Source organism: Schistocerca serialis, chromosome 12 (assembly GCF_023864345.2).
Source record: "Schistocerca serialis cubense isolate TAMUIC-IGC-003099 chromosome 12, iqSchSeri2.2, whole genome shotgun sequence".
Lineage (NCBI taxonomy): Eukaryota > Metazoa > Arthropoda > Insecta > Orthoptera > Acrididae > Schistocerca > Schistocerca serialis.
The window spans coordinates 79,293,072-79,310,571 of NC_064649.1; the positions used below are offsets into that span (position 1 = coordinate 79,293,072).

Here is a 17,500-nt window from a genome sequence, read left to right on the forward strand (position 1 = left end):
TTAAGAGGTTATTCTGAACTTAGATGTACCTTGAATTCAACACATTGAAAATGTTATTTACCAATTCGATGGAGCTTCCCTCACGATCTATATGGAGAACATATGTCACAGTTTGGGCAGTGCGATATGATAATAGATGTGCAGCCATTTTTACATTTTGAACATGCACATTCACTCACATTCATGTGAGCTTCCAATTTGATATGTGATTGAAAGACTGATTGTAATAATGTAAGACTCCACTTTTTTATTGTTTGCTGAGGACTAAAAGTAACTTTGATTATTTGTGTTATATTTGATAATATTTTATACTAATGCATTCATTATTATTCAGGTAATAATCTCTAATTTTTGATGACTGCATATTTCATTTGCATTAGTGACAAAGTGTAATGTCAGAGTAAAAACTGCCTTTATTGCTTTACGCAAAATGGAAAACAGTACTTTATTATCAGGATGACAGAGGCACCACCCTCAATCATTGGACCAGAACAAAGATAATGTTTAATAATGGCTCTGAGCACTATGGGACTTAACATCTATGGTCATCAGTCAATGTTTAATAAACAGTAATCACAGGTGTTAAAGGAATTATAAATTAATAGATGCAAGTGCCCACTCTGAATTGAGACATGTTAAGGTATATCACCCAGTAGAGTATGAACTTTAGTTACAATGGGGGAAGTCAGAGTTCTTTCACAAATTTATAACTGGTAGATCCCATGGGACTTGGTAGGTGGTTTATTAGCACATCTCTATGGGTGGGTGTCGGCAGAAATTTATCCATGAGGTGGTGAGATACTAAAATTGCCATTTTTTTATATAAGTGATTCAGAGAGTTTAAAACATATCCTTCCCCAAAAACTAATATTTACAGAATGTTTACAAAACTATTTTACCTCTTATGATTCCTAATCATTCACTTAGTACTTTGAAGGTAGATTAGTTTAAAGCCTGACCAGTAAGCATATTTCAGTAGTGTATGCAAATATAAGTTTTTATATTATTAGCATGAGTATGGGTGCCACCTTTTAATTCAGTGATTACACCACTTTACACTTTTAGGGGATCTGAGGATTGGTTGTGTAAGTGAAGGGAAAGTTTAAAACGAGGTGAAATCACTTTCAAAGGTACAAATGTTCTGGAAAAGCCAGACGAAGGTTTTGCGATGCATATTCATATATAACAGTGTGCTTGTTCTGGAAAAGCCAGACGAAGGTTTTGCGATGCATATTCATATATAACAGTGTGCTTAAGTCCTATTTCTAGTACTTACCTCAAATATCAAGTGAAAAGCTACTGCTGCTAATTCTACTTATCCGCTGGTAAGTAAATGGTACTAGTAGTTGAAACATTGTGAGATAGCCTCCCCCCCCCCCCTCCCCCACCCCCTGTGGGCTGATTCTTGTGTTTTGCTTATATTTCATAGCATGGCAAATGGTGCTATCCATGATAGAAATGTTGTGTCTTTTTAATAAACATTCAGATTTTAATAATAGCTCAGTTTTTACAACTAAAAGAAATCACAGTTGTGACAATTATTGTTTTTCTTCAGCTCTTTTGTTTGATATACCCTCAGTGTGTTTCTCCAATTCATAAAGAGCCTCAAGAGTATTTTCACACCCTTCAACACAAGAAAAATATCTTTCAAGTACCTCCACTGCTGCAGTTGCCTGAGAACTGGTAAACACTGATACACTTCCTTCTTCTTCTTGTTCTTCTTCACTGAGAGAGGAATTAGCCAACAATTTTTCTGTAGCTAATTCCTCCATCATTCTTTCCTCTGTAGTTATAATATTGTCTACCTGCAGAAACTCATTAAAAGTGCACTGTGGCTGTATTGTTTCCCAGCAGGAAGCAAGCCTTCTGCTTCTTCTTGTTCTGGCAGCTGACACCTTGTATCATTAAAGAATCCTGCTTTTAATAAACAGTTCTCTATCATATCCTACTTCACAGCTTTCCACTACTGCAGTGTTCTCAGCACTGAAATCCTACTAAATGTGAGATCCGTCCCAGAATCCATCATGGACAAAAGTCTTTGAACAAAGTTCTTCCTATGAGATGACCTGCAGGAGTGTGTATTTCTGAAATCCATGGGCTGCAGTTTCCTTGTGCTGTTAATTGGGAAAGATCTTAACTGCACATGTTGTAAGTTCCTATCAGTAGGATGTGGGACACGGATCGACAAAAACAATTATTTCTCTATTTTGAGCTCCCATTTTTTGCACCAAGTGCAGCTAGCTGCTTTATAAAAAGGTCTACATCTACATAGAACTCTGCAAACCACTGTACAGTGTATGGCAGAGAATACTCTGCACCACTACTAGGCATTTCCTTTCCTGTTCCACTTGCAAATAGATCAAGGGGAAAAACGACTGTCTGTATGCATCCATATGAGTCCTAACTTCTCATATCTTATTTTCATGGTCATTATGTGCATTGTATTGTGGCGGCAGTAGAATTGTTCAGCAATCAGCCTCGAATAACAGTTCTCTACATTTTCTCAATAGTGTTTCTCAAAAAGACAGTCTCCTCCCCTCCAGGGATTCCCATTTGAGTTCTGAAGAATCTCCGTAGCACTTATGTGTTGTTCCAACCTACTGGTAACAAATCTAGCAGCCCACTTCTGAATTGCATCACTGTCTTTCTTCAATCCGAATTGGTACACATCCCAAACACTCGAGCATTACTCAAAAATAGGTCACACCAGCATCCCATATGTGATCTCCTTTACACATTAACCACTCTTTCCTAAAATTCTCCCAATAAACCAAAGTCCAAAGTTCACCTTCCCTACCACAGTTTTCCCATGCTCTTACCATTTCATATCACTTTGCAACATTACGCCCAGATATTTAAGTGACTTGACAGTGTCACTCATGCACCGACGATAACACCATGTTCAAACTCTCTTAAATTTTGATAAACTGCTATTGTAGCAGCAGTAACCGATATAACGAAAGCACCAGACACTTGTTGTCTTCTGTATGCATTGCTGACAACAGTGCCATATTCTGCCTGTTCACATATCTCTGTATTTGAATATGCATGCCTGTACTAGTTTCTTTGTCCTTCAGTGTATTTTAACAAGGTTGGTTTATGGTTTGGAGGTGTCATAAATATGCTGCGCCTCACTCACCATTCTTAGGTGACATCTGAGCATGAGCTAATAGCTGAGCAAACCTATAGTGTTTATGAAAGTGAAGTTTCTCATTTCCTTATTAATTTTTTTGCTGTTGAAGCATTAAAATTGTTATTGCTGATTTATTAGTTTATTTGTTAAGCTTTCATTTTTTGTTATTGTTACTGTATCTGACTTGAGAGGCCAAGTCATTTGCCATGATCTCCTTTGTTTCTTGGCTTATTTTCTTGTAAATCTTTGTGTCTTGCAGTATTTTTATTGTTTTGTTATCAGCTCTTTCTGACCAATGGAGAGAAAAGAAGAGAATCTTTTACTATGGAAGGGAAGATCTGGATTTTGGAGAAGGTGGATGCCTTCCATGGAACACGAGTAACATTTGGACAGGAATTGCAACTTTCAGTATCAACACAGAATTCAATTGGAAAAAAAGGACTAGTGCAACAGAAAGCAGTCCAAATGCCAGAAAGAAAAATAAGCAACCTTCTCAAAATAGGATACTTTGGAAGAAATGATAAAACGTTGGTTTGAGATGTCGAGGACAGCAGGTATTTCAGCTGATGGGGTGCTTTTAAGGGACAAAGCATTTAAAGTGGCCAACATTCTTCGTATTGAGAACTTATGTGCATCTAATGGCTGGACTGACAGGTTTAGAAGATATAGCAGGTTTATAAGAAGATATAATACCTCTTATAGAACTGTCTGTGGTGAATCAAATGATACAGACAGTGATACTGTGCAGCAGTTGATTAATGGAACATTACAAACTGTAATTGCAAAACATGAAGCCAAGAACATATTTAACATTGACAAAACTGGATTTTTTTAATGTGTTTCCAAATAAAACTTGGGAATCCAGAGGTGATAAATGCCATGGTGGCAATCACAGTAAACTAAGGCTAACAGCGATATTGGGAGTTAATACTGAGGTTCTGAGAAGCTCCAGCCTTTTTAATAGGCAAGTAAAAAAAAAACCCTCATTGTTTTATAAATATACTCTCACTTCCAATTTGCCAACCTAAAAGCTTGACTGACCTTACATATCATCATTTGACCATCAGACAGACTCCCGTATGGACAAAATAATAATAAGCATACTTGGTGTAGAGAAACAGATGATAGATTTGAAAGCAAATAAATCACCAGGTCCGGATGGAATCCCGCTTCAGTTATACAAATATTACTCTACAGCTTTAGCCTATTACCTAGCCTATATTTATCATGAATACCTTGCCCAGCACAAAGTCCCAATCGACTGGAAAAAAGCACAGGTGACTCCATTATATAAGAAGCATTGCTCGTGGGAAACTCAGCTTGCTCATTTCTCACATAATATACTGCAAACTATGGATGAAGGGCAACAGGCAGATGCCATACCTGTCACAGATATGTGAGTGGCTTGAAGACTTCTTAAGTAATAGAAGCCAGTATGTTGTCCTCGATGGTGAGTGTTCATTAAAGACAATGGTATTGTCTGGAGTGCTACGGAGGAATGTGACACGACTGCTGTCACTCTCTATATACATAAATGATTTAAATGGACAGTGGTGGCAGAAGAACACATACACAAAAGAATTTAACTTTCACAAGCTTTCAGAGCCAGTGGTTCCTTCTTCTGGTGGAAGAGTTGAAGGGGAAGGAAGAAGGGTGAAGGAAAAGGACTGGGGAGGTTTAGGGTAAGCGGTACAGTTTAGAAAAGTCATTCAGAACCCCAGGCCAGGGAAGACTTACCGGATGGGATGAGAAGGAAAGACTGTATCGGAAGAGATTTGAAAATCTGACAGCTTAAAGGTGGAAGACAGGGTAATATGCAAGTCAGAGATTACTGTTAAAACATGATGCACAAGTTAATAAGAGTGAAAAGCTAAGTGCATTGTATGTAACATAGGTGAAATGGGGGGATGGTAAAAAATAGACAAGTCAGAAAATGAAAGATGTAGAAAACTGAAATTGAGGGATGAAGGGGATAGTTACTGTGAATAAATACACTGCTATGATTTCACCTAAGAACTGTGTATGAGGTGCAGCATATTTACGACACCTCCAAAACATAAACCGACTTTAAGTTAAAATACACTGAAGCTTGGAAGCCTATCCTTTCCCAATCGTTGTGAATTGTATGCAGTTTGAACTATACATTCTAAAGAGAGTGCTCTTACAGAGCCTGCTTAAAATTGGATGGATTCCTTTTACTCAATATTTTTCAAGTTGAGTTGCCAGGTGTGGTGTAACCAGTAGAAAACACAGAATTTCAAAAGCATAAAATCGAGGCCTTCAAGACATTGTGAACACACAAAATTTGACAGGATTGGGGGAAAGATGTGTAAACAGGAAAACATAAAATGCGTGAACCTAAAATGGGATAATACTGTAGTTTTGAATTACAGCTAGAAAGTGCACACAAATAAGAAAATGCTTCTGCCAGTACCTCATCTCCTAACTCCCAAACTTCACAAAAGTTATTCTCCCTACCTTCCAGAACTAGCAGTCCTGGAAGGAAGGGTATTGCAAAGAGATGGCTTAGCAACAGCACTATGCATTGTTTCCAGAATGAAATTTTCACTCTGTGGTGGAGTGTGCACTGATAGAAACTGCACGGCAGGTTAAAACTGAGTGCCAGACTGGGACTTGAACCCAAGACCTTTACCTTTTGCAGGCAAGTGCTCTACCAACTGAGCTACCCAAGCAGTACCTGCCAGTACCGCATTCAGGATATATGTTCCTCCACTCAATTTCTGGCCTTGTTCAGCAAAGTAATATAATTTTCAAATAAAAGGGCAGTCTCTGTTGGAGTTATTTATTTTAAAATTGACCTGTTTCATGCTACTGACACATCTTAAGAATTTCTTAGGTAGCATAAACAGCACTAGTCAGTTCAGTGTTTACTTTTTAATTAATGTGGTTTATGCTGTCTAAAAAATTCTGAGTGTGTGCCACTAGCATGACACACATCAATTTTAATAAGTGCCTGTGCAGAGACTGCCTTTTTATTTGAAAATCGTGCACAAAAACTTATGGGAAGTGTGGAACATAGGAGATGTGATACTGGTCATGCGTGCAAAAGGCAAAGGTCCTGGGTTTGAGTTCCAGTTCACAAAGTATTAATCTGCCAGGAAGTTTTATATCAGAGAACACACCACTGCAAAGTGAAATTTTCATTCTGCAAAAAATACTGTTGAATCACGTGATTTACCAACTGACCTGCCTACACTGTGACGCATTCTATGTGGTAATGACCAGCAACAAATAGTGCCACATTAATGCTCCTCAAAGTGGAGAAACACAGAATAAACTTAAAAACGGTTATTCAGCTTGGATGAACATCTGTTTGCATACAGACCATCACAGCTGATCTTTTTAATTGATATATTGCTTTATTTTCTATTTTTTAATGTAGACTAGCACAACTAAAGTAGTACAAAATGTGTTTTGTATGTTACATGTTGTGGGTTGATTGGATGAAGTGTAACTCAGTGCCAGTATGTGAATAGATGTATGTGGAAAGTCCATCAAAAAACCACCCCCAGATTGGCCAGTTCTTGTCTCTCCATTCCTGGAGGGTATATCTCTTTGCCCTAGGAACTTCATACTTTCTCTCTCTTCTTATCTCCTAGTGCACAAAACTGATATTTTCTTTCTTCAGTTGATGTATTTGGCTCCGTAGATTAGGTATAGATCTACTCACCTACAGTATAGCGTAGATGGCTCTTCAGAGCCCACTACAATAGTTTTGTTGTATGAAACTGAATGTATAAACAGCAAGCCAACATCGGCCTACTACACCCACGTACAAATAGTAAACTACTGTTGTGATTCCATTGTGCTTGAAAGTGAGGAGGCTGCCTTATGGGAATTAAGGACATATCTCAAGCATGTATAATACTGCCATATTTATGGTGTGCTGTTAACTTCAGATGTTTTCTCTTGCCTCCCCTTGCGGACTCTATGCTCAACTTGCAGCTGGGGGCATAGACAGTGATCTTTTTGCTGCTGAAATCAGGAATGTGGGACCTCATTCACATAGTCTGTGCCTCTGCTGGGAAATATTTTCCAGCAGAGGGAAATGTTCAGTTCTGATTATTCTTGCAAAAATCCCTGAAATTATTCATGGTTCAAACATTAGCTTTGTGAGTATAAATTTGGATCCTCTATCCCACTATTTGCTGTTTGTGAGATTCAGTACATTTTCTGGTGATGTTTCCCAGCATTGTAGTACTGTGTATCCATCTACTATGAATGATAATGGAATTGCACTAAAATCAATAAGCATTTGAAGCATGCAACAGCCATAGTAAAGGCTGATTAGTGGAGAGTCACAACACTGATGCTTAACTGAGGGTGATTGCATTGTTGAATTTTTTAGAAATATAAGGCTGGAATCTTAAGCATTTAGCATGTCCACTGAGCACTCTTCTGAGTAATAAATGCAGTTTTCTTCATTCTTAACAACATGTTGGTTTAACTTAACAAACTTTGATCTTTACAAACTGGACCCTGCTTTGATTATAACTTTACAGAACAAAAACTAAACTCAAATGGAAATTGAACCCATGGTTTCCAGTGCTGTAGCATTACTTACACATTTTATAATCACAAATATAAAGGGTGTAACAGGTATACATGCAGATATTTCTGTTGGTGATCGAGGATGATGAACTGAACAACATCAGTATTTATGTCACTTGCAGACTAATAATTATAACTGTTACGAGTTGTATGTTTTTAGTCTTTGTAGTACCTCCAAGTACATGTGGTGAGAGCAAGCCATTAGTGCTTATTTTCTCCTGGGCAACAGCTCAGGTGTTGAAGGGAGGACGTGTGGATGCAAAAATTACAACTGTGCTGAAAACATCAGGTAGTAAATTATGTGATGTGCATGTGACAAGACTGTTCAACACAGAGAAAAAGACAACCCATACACTGATCTGTGTACATATTAAGGTGCCACATGTAAATATATCTGTGCTTAGACCCATTACACCCTGTACTATAAAACATTGCTTACATCAGTAAATCATTAAACTAACAACTAAAAATTATCATGGTACGAAAATTTCAGTATAGTATTTTGTATTACTAAATGATGATAAGTAACTGACATAAAAAATTTTACAAACATTGTTTTTCTATACAAATTTTAACAAATATAAACTTCTAAACAATTATGTAATGCTGAATTTTATATTGAGTACCTGTGCAGCAAACTGGGTAGCTTCGCATATGCCATGTACATATTATCAAGTGCTACTAACATGTCCACTCGCAAAGTTGCATATCTAAGTTACTTCGAATCAGTGATGAGATATGGCATTATTTTCTGGGGGAGCTTCAATAATATATCTCTTGTACTGAATTTCCAGAAGAAAATTATCAGAATTATGTGCACTGCACAGCAAAGAGAATCATGTCGTCCATTATTACAGAAACTAAAAATTTTGACTGTCCCCTCCCTATACACATATGAGCTAATGATATTTTTACACAACAAACCGGAATTGTTTATTAAAAACTAATTTTATCATCCATACAGTACCAGGAATAAAGATAATTTTATGCTTCCTGCCCATAGATTGAAATTGTATGCTCAGACCTCACAATATATGGGCATGAAAGTCTACAACAAACTTAAAGGCAAAAACATGCTAAACATGGAACTAGGGATACTAAACAAGAAGTTACATGAAATTCTTATACACAAATGTTATTACTCATTAGAAGAGTTAATGGAAGATGAACTGATAATTTGAGCACAATCCAACCGCAAATTAGCATTATATTGAGAAAAAAACAAATTTTCCATTATCAAGAAAGATATTTACCCATGCTGGAAAATAAGAAAATATAGATACTAATATAATAGAGGGAAACATTCCACATGGGAAAAATATATCTAAAAACAAAGATGATGTGACTTACCAAACAAAAGTGCTGGCACATCGATAGACACACAAACAAACACAAACATACACAAAATTCTAGCTTTCGCAACCAATGGTTGCTTCATCAGGAAAGAGGCAAGGAGAGGGAAAGACCAAAGGATGTGGGTTTTAAGGGAGAGGGTAAAGAGTCATTCCAATCCCGGGAGCGGAAAGACTTACCTTAGGCGGAAAAAAGGATGGGTATACACTCGCGCACACACACACATATCCGTCCACACATATACAGACACAAGCAGACATATTCAAAGGCAAAGAGTTTGGGCAGAGATGTCAGTCGAGGAGGAAGTGCAGAGGCAAAGATGTTGTTAAATGACAGGTGAGGTATGAGTGGCGGCAACTTGAAATTAGCGGAGATTGAGGCCTGGTGGATAACGGGAAGAGAGGATATATTGAAGAGCAAGTTCCCATCTCCAGAGTTCGGATAGGTTGGTGTTAGTGGGAAGTATCCAGATAACCCGGACGGTGTAACACTGTGCCAAGATGTGCTGGCTGTGCACCAAGGCATGTTTAGCCACAGGGTGATCCTCATTACCAACAAACACTGTCTGCCTGTGTCCATTCATGTGAATGGACAATTTGTTGCTGGTCATTACCACATAGAATGCGTCACAGTGTAGGCAGGTCAGTTGGTAAATCACGTGATTGACCAGCAACAAATTGTCCATTCGCATGAATGGACACAGGCAGACAGTGTTTGTTGGTAATGAGGATCATCCTGTAGCTAAACATGCCTTCGTGCACGACCAGCACATCTTGGCACATTGTTACACCATCCGGGTTATCTGGATACTTCCCACTAACACCAACCTATCCAAACTCCGGAGATGGAAACTTGCTCTTCAATATATCCTCTCTTCCCGTTATCCACCAGGCCTCAATCTCCGCTAATTTCAAGTTGCCGCCACTCATACCTCACCTGTCATTCAACAACATCTTTGCCTCTGCACTTCCTCCTCGACTGACATCTCTGCCCAAACTCTTTGCCTTTGACTATGTCTGCTTGTGTCTGTATATGTGTGGATAGATTTGTGTGTGTGTGTGAGTGTATACCCATCCTTTTTTCTGCCTAAGGTAAGTCTTTCCGCTCCCGGGATTGGAATGACTCCTTACCCTCTCCCTTAAAACCCACATCCTTTGGTCTTTCCCTCTCCTTCCCTCTTTCCTGACAAAGCAACCGTTGGTTGTGAAAGCTAGAATTTTGTGTGTGTGTTTGTGTTTGTTTGTGTGTCTATTGACGTGCCAGCGCTTTCGTTTGGTAAGTCACATCATCTTTATTTTTAGATATAAAATATAGATACTGCTACATAGACCAAATATAGTTTTAAAAATTAATATTAGATTCTAGTTTGTAATTTTTGACGTGTCTCCTGTACCATAATCACATGATTTGTAAGTGTATGTTATGAGACTAATAAATCACAATTCACAATGAAAAGGATAGTTGCTACTCACCATGTAGCGGAGATGCTGAGTCGCAGATAGGCACAACAGAAAGACTGTCAGAAACTAAGCCTTCAGCCAACAAGGCCATTGTAAATAGACAACACACACACACACACACACACACACACACACACACACACACACACTATGGCTGCTGAGGCCAGACTGTGAGCAGCTGCGCATGATGGGAGAAGCAACAAGATTGTGTGGGGAAGGAGGAGGCTGAGGTGGGCAGGGGGAGGGATAGTAGGGTTGAGGTGGGGGTCAGTAAAGTGTTGCTTGTGTTAGGGAATACTGGGACAAGGTGGAGGGAGGGTACGGCAGCTGGGTGAAGTCAAGAGGTTAGACAGTGGGCAGGGGGGAGGGGATGTGGAAAAGGAGAGAAGTAAGAAGACTGTGGATGCATTAGTGGAATAGAAACAGGGAAGGGACTGGATGGGTAAGGACAATGATTAACGAAGGCTGATGCCCAGAGGGGTACAGGAACATAGGATATATTGCAAGGAGACTTCCCACCTGCACAATTCAGAAAAGGTGGTGTTGGTGGGAAGGATCCAGATGGCACAGGCCGTGAAGCAGTCATTGAATTGAAGAACGTCATGTTGGGCAGCGTGCTCAACAACGGGGTGGTCCACTTGTTTCTTGGCCACAGTTTGTCGGTGGTCATTTGTGCTGACAGAGAGCTTGTTGGTTGTTGTGACCACATAGACTGCAGCACAGTCGTTGCAGCTGAGCTTGCAAATCACTTGGTTGGTTTTACAGTAAGCCCTTCCTTTGATGGGATAGGTTATACTTGTCACCAGATGGGAATAGTTGGTGATGGGAGGCTGTATGGGACCGGTCTTGGATTCAGGTATATTACAGGAATATGAGCCATGAGGCAAGGGATTGGGAGCAGGTGTTGTGTAGGAATGGATGAGGACACTGTGTGGGTTTGGTGGGTGGCAGAATACCACTGTGGGAAGGATAGTGGGTAAGACATTTCTCATTTCAGGACATGGCGAGAGGTAGTCAAAACCCTTGCAGAGAATGTCAGTTGCTCCAGTCCTGGGTGGTACTGAATCATGAAGAGAATGCTCCTCTGTGGCTGGATGGACATACCTTTGTTCAAGGTTGGGAAAGTAACTACAGTCTGTGAAGACCCCACCAATACCCTTGGTATATTTTGAGAGGGTCCACTTGCCTCTACAGATGCAGTGGCCCTGGGTGACTAGGCTGTATGGAAGGACTTCTTGGTGTGGAATGACAGGCAGTTGTCGAAGTGGAGGTATTGCTGGTGGTTGGTAGGTTTGATATGGGCAGAGGTACTTATGTAGCCATCTTTAAGCATGAGGTCAACATCAAGGAAGGTGGCTTGTTGGGTTGGGCAGGACTAGGTGAAGCAAATGGGGGAGAAGGTGTTGAGGTTCTGTAGGAATGTGAACAGCGCGTCCTCAGCCTCTATCTAGATCATGAAGATGTCATCAGTGAATCTGAACCCGATAAGGAGTTCGGGATTTTATATGTTTAGGAGGGATTTCTCTAGATCGTCTATGAATAGGTTGGCATAGGATGGTGCCATGCTGGTGCCCATATCTGTACCACAGATTTGTTTGTAGGTGATGCCTTCAAAGGAGAAGTAATTGTGGGTGAGGATATAGTTGGTCATGGTGACTAGGAAGGAGGTTATAGATCAGTTGTTGAGAAAGGCAGAGTTCAACAGTAGTAAGGCCATGGGTATGAGGGGTATTAGTGTAAAGATAGGTGGCATCAATAGTGATGAGCAGGGTACTGTGAGTTGAAGGAACAGTTGGTGGAGGAAATGATCGGTATCTTTTACATAGGAGGGTAGGTTTGGGGTAATAGGCTGAAGGTATTGGTCTATGAGAGCAGAGATTCTCTCAGTGGAGACACTCTAACCAGCCACAATGGGGCATACTGGGTGGTTGGCTTTATGGACTTTAGGAAACATGTAGAAGGTAGGAGCATGGGGAGTGGTAGAGGCAAGGAGAGAGATAGACTCTGGGGAGAGGTTCTAGGATGGGCATAAGGATTTGAGGAGAGACTTGAGATTGTGCTGGATCTCTGGAATGGGATCAGTGTGGCAGGGATTGTAGGTAGATGAATCTGACAGCTGGCCAAGTCATTCTGCCAGGTAATCCTTCTGGTTCAAAACTACAGTGGTGGATCCTATGTTAGCAGGTAGGTTTAAAAAGTTCGGGATCAGTTTTTAGCTGATGAGTGCAGTTCTTTTTGTGGACATAAGGTTAGTTTGCATGTTGAGGGCTTTGGGGAATGATTGTGAGGCAAGGTTCGAGTTTAAAAAATTCTGGAAAGTTAACAGGGGGTGATTTGGGGGCAGTGGGGTGGATCACGGTTGGATGGAGGAGTGAACTGAGTCTGACAATTCAGACAGGGTTCAGCATTGGTCTTTGGTTGAGTCATTGTAGGGTTCATGGTGAAAAAGTGTTTCCACTGTAGGGACCAGAAGAAGGTCTTTAACAAGTCCTGTACGACTGAATTGGGAGTGCGCTAAAATCTGAGGCCTTTGGAATGGACTGTTACTTCTGTGGGGCTAAGATCCTGTACAGTGGTGATGGTGGTGGGGGGGTCCTTGAGGAAGGGGTAAATGTAGTAGGTCTGCAGGGCAGGGTTTGTCAGTTTTGAGGAGATGTGGAAGAGATTTGGAGGTTGTTGTCACGGTAGTGGATAGTGATAGTCCAAGGTGTGAGTAGTAAGTGAGCGGTATGAAGTTTTTTGAGGTGGCATCGTGCATGTTGCTCTAGTTCCAGGAGGGCAGAAGTGTCATTGCGTGATATGGGATCCAGGAATTTCGGACTGCATAGCAGGAAACTTTTATGAGTGGAGAGGAGGTATTGCAAGGAGGTTTGGGCCTTATTGATATGGTTTTGAAGGACTATATTGCTGAGGGTTAAGGAATAGTAGAATCTGAACAAATGGAGGTCATTGTGGAAGGAGGGATGGCAGCCAGAGATGGGTAATTTGATGATAAGGCCATTTGCGGGGATTCTATGGACCAAGCAACAATGCAGGAACGATATGTGGGACAGGGTTCTGGCTAGGAAATTTTCTGCATTGATGCAGATGGAAGGAGCAACGATCCACGGTGGAGGATAAAATGCATAAAAATACTAAACAACGTAGAAATATGTCGAAAAAATTGAAAAAATACACCCAGATACATGGAAAAATCCCAAAAAGGATGAAATGAATGAGGAATGGGGAAACAAGATGAAATCTGAGGGAGTAGGTCGATAGTGAAAGGCGAAAAGCAACTGAAGTTGGCATGAAGGCACAATGAAATAAAAAGATTGTAATATAGGTTGCAGGTCTGTGGGTGGATAAGTGTGAAGAAAGGGTATGCCAGACGTGACTAGATTAAGTGAAGTTGGTAGGAGTGAACTGGAATAGAGAGGAGGAGAAGGAGTGGGGGGGAGGGGGGGGTTGAGGAGGTGTTGGTAGGATGAGATAAAAGTTTATGTGGCACAGGAAAGAATGGGAAATAACATGCAAAAATACACAAGAATGGTTCAGTTTGAAGGTCTATGATTGACAATATCAGCGGGACCAATGGGACTAATAATATGAGCAGGAGTAATGTGGGATATGAGCTGCTGCACCTACAATCAACAGAGTCTTGTAGCTGTCTGTCGTGTGGCGGAGACAGTTGGTACCTTGTGGCTCATAAGTAGAGTGTGCAGTGTGGTTTGTAAGGCAACAAGTGAAACACAGGAAAGAAGAGGCAGAAGGATGGGCATTGAATATAGTAATGTGTTAGAAAATAGTAACAAAGGAAAATAGCACTGGGCTACCAGATGGAAGAAAAGACGTTAGTCAAAATCAAACAGTGGAAAACCCAGGATGAAATATGACAATATTGTGAAAATGATAGTTGCTACTCACCAAATAGCAGATATGCTGAGTGACAGATAGCACACAAAAAGACTATCAGGAAGGCGTTCATTGGAAATAGACAAAACACACACACACACACACACACACACACACACACACACACACACAGACACACACACACACACACACGTGCACCCCTCTCGCCCTCCAAACAAACACACACACACACACACACACACACACACACACACACACACACACACACACACACACATGACCATAGTCTCTGGCTGCCGAGGCCACACTGTGAGCAGCAGCACATGATGGGAGAAGCGACCGGATGATGGGGGTAAGAAGGGGGAGGGATAGCAGGGTAGGGGTGGGGGACAGTAAAGTGCTGCTTATGGGAACATACAGAGACAAGCTAGAGAGAGGATAAGGCAGCTAGGTGCAGTCGGGTTGTTAGAAAGGGAGGGGAGTAAAAAGGCTGTGGGTGGGTTGGTGGAATAGAGAGCTGTGCATTGCTGAAATGGGAACAGGGAATGGGCTGGACGTGTTAGGACAATGGCCAAGGAAAGTGGCATTCCAACCATTTCCTCCACTGACTCTCCACAGTTCCTGTTCCCTTACCACATGGTAAGGTCACCTCCTTTTACACTAACATCCCTAATGCACATGGCCTTACTGCTACTGAACACTACCTTTCCCAATGCCCGACCTGTACCTTGGTCTCCTAACTTCCATACTTCACAGAATTTCACCTGTGAACCTTTTATGTTAGCAGAGGAGCCAACACCATGTTACGAGTGGAGGCCGAAATGCACGCATTTTAGCTCACGCAGTCTGGCGTGAGGAAGGAAGAACTATACTGACGTGAGGTCTGGAACATGACAAGGAATGAGAATTTAGAAAGCGGACGTAATTAGTTTGATACTTAACTTTAATACATTAATGATGAATGTCACTCTTGACAGTACATGATTCACAATATTATCTGTTCAGAATACATTCTTGAAGATAGTAATTATAGTAACTGAATATGGTGCCTTGCTAGGTCGTAGCAATTGATGTAGCTGAAGGCTATGCTAAACTGTCGTCTCTGCAAATGAGAGCATATGTAGACAGTGAACCATCACTAGCAAAGTCAGCTGTACAACTGGGGTGAGTGCTAGGGAGTCTCTCTAGACTAGACCTGCCATGTGGCGGCGCTCGGTCTGCAATCACTGATAGCGGCAACACACGGGTCCGATGTATACTAACGGACCGCAGCCAATTTAAAAGTTACCACTTAGCAAGTGTGGTGTCTGGTGGTGACACCACAGAACCTGTAAAGCTGTGAGAATGGATCATGAGTCATGCTTGGGTAGTTCAGTTGGCAAAGCATTGCCCATGAAAGGCATAGGTCCCATGTTTGAACCTCAGTCTGGCACAGAGTTTTAATCTGCCAAATAATTTCTATGAACAATACTCTACTACTACTACTAGTACTACTAATATTAATACTGATCTTGACAGCTTGTGTTTTTGTTCACAGCACCTGTTTTAAGACTGGCATAAGAAGGTTTCTACAGAATGTTAAAATACGAAGGTGTTATATATATCAATGAAAATAATCCATTTTTTTAAAACATGATGTGATTGGATAGATAAAAAAGACCTATTCACCAAGTAGCTTTTGGAGAACACATGTATAAAGGGGTAGAAATCTGAGAGCTTTTGGTGCCAATGACTTCTCCTCTTAGCAGAGGGGTGTTCTGTCTACAAGAAAACATAGGTAATAATGAACACAGCACTTTATTACTTCAATAGTATGGGTACAGAAAGACACTTGCCACCGAGTGGATGCCCTACTAGTTCAAGACACATGGGCTAAAAGTAAACGTAGGACTGAGAGCGAGGCTGGTCAGGCCTGATTCTATAAGCCATTGGCCAGCCGGTAGAGTGCAATGCAGAGAGGCTGTCTGAGAGTGGGGTCCTCTGATAGTGCTGGCATCTTGCGACTTCTGTGGAACATTGTACAGCTGCGCACCATATCGTGGTTGTGGAATCTTATGTGGGTTACAGCAAAGATTTAAAGGGGAAGGAAGAGGGGTAAAGGAAAAGGACTGGTGAGATTTAGGAAGTGGGTAGAGTTTGGAAAAGTTGCCCAAAATCCCAGGACAGGGAACACTTACAGGACAGACTTCTCATCCTGTCCAGTACATCTCCCCTGACCCGTAGTTCTAGGCAACTTTTGCAAACTCTACCCATTTCCTAAATCTTGCCAGTCCTTTTCCATCATCTTGCTTCCTTCCAATTTAATCCCTTGTCAGAAGAAGGAGCCACTGGCTCCGAAAGCTGACAGATTTCTATATCTTTATACTTGTGTTCTCCTGTCACTGCTTGATGAGTCAAAGCTATTACATATTCAGGTACAGCATGAAAGACAGCAGTGATAGCTAATACATATTCACTTTTAACAGTGAAGTTGTGTTATTTAACTGTTGGCAATATACAGGGTGTTTCAGAAGTGATGGTCAATATTCAGGGATAGGACAGAAATGATCATTCTAAACAGAAAAGTCAAGTAAACATGGGTTCTAAAATGCATGTCTTAAAAGCTATGAGCAATTCTTGATCTTCAATACTGTGTAATGAATCTCTTCTATTGCAGTCAGTTTGCTTTCCATAGTTTGGAAAGTGGTAGTATGGACCAAAACAAGAAGAAAATGTACAGTAAACATGTGCTCTAAAAGGCACACCTTAAAAGTTATGAGCACTTGTTCATTAGAAGAGTTGTGTTTCAAGGTAGTGCATTTTAGACCACATGTTTTCTGAACATTTTTTCTTGCTTTGGTCAATACTATCACTTTTCAAATTATAGAAAGCAAACAGCGTGCAGTAGAAAAGATTTATTTCAAAGTATCAAAGATTAAGAATTGCTCATAGCTCTTAAGATATGTGTTTTAGAGCCCATGCTTTTTTGACCTTTTTGTTTGAATGATTACTCCAGACATATCCCTGAATTTTGACCATCACTTCTGAATCACACTGTATACTTAAAATATCATTAATACCATACTCAGTTCTGTTGAGCAGAGTTTGTGGTGCATCCTTATATCCCCATGTCCAAAAAAAAATGTAA

General features: G+C 40.7%; 1 protein-coding gene across 1 annotated transcript in view; it reads left to right on the forward strand.

Annotated features, from left to right (window-relative positions):
• Positions 1-17,500, forward strand: part of LOC126428433 (unconventional myosin-Ib) — an 852,237-nt gene that overhangs the window by 760,151 nt on the left and 74,586 nt on the right. The gene's annotated exons all lie outside the window — the stretch shown is intronic.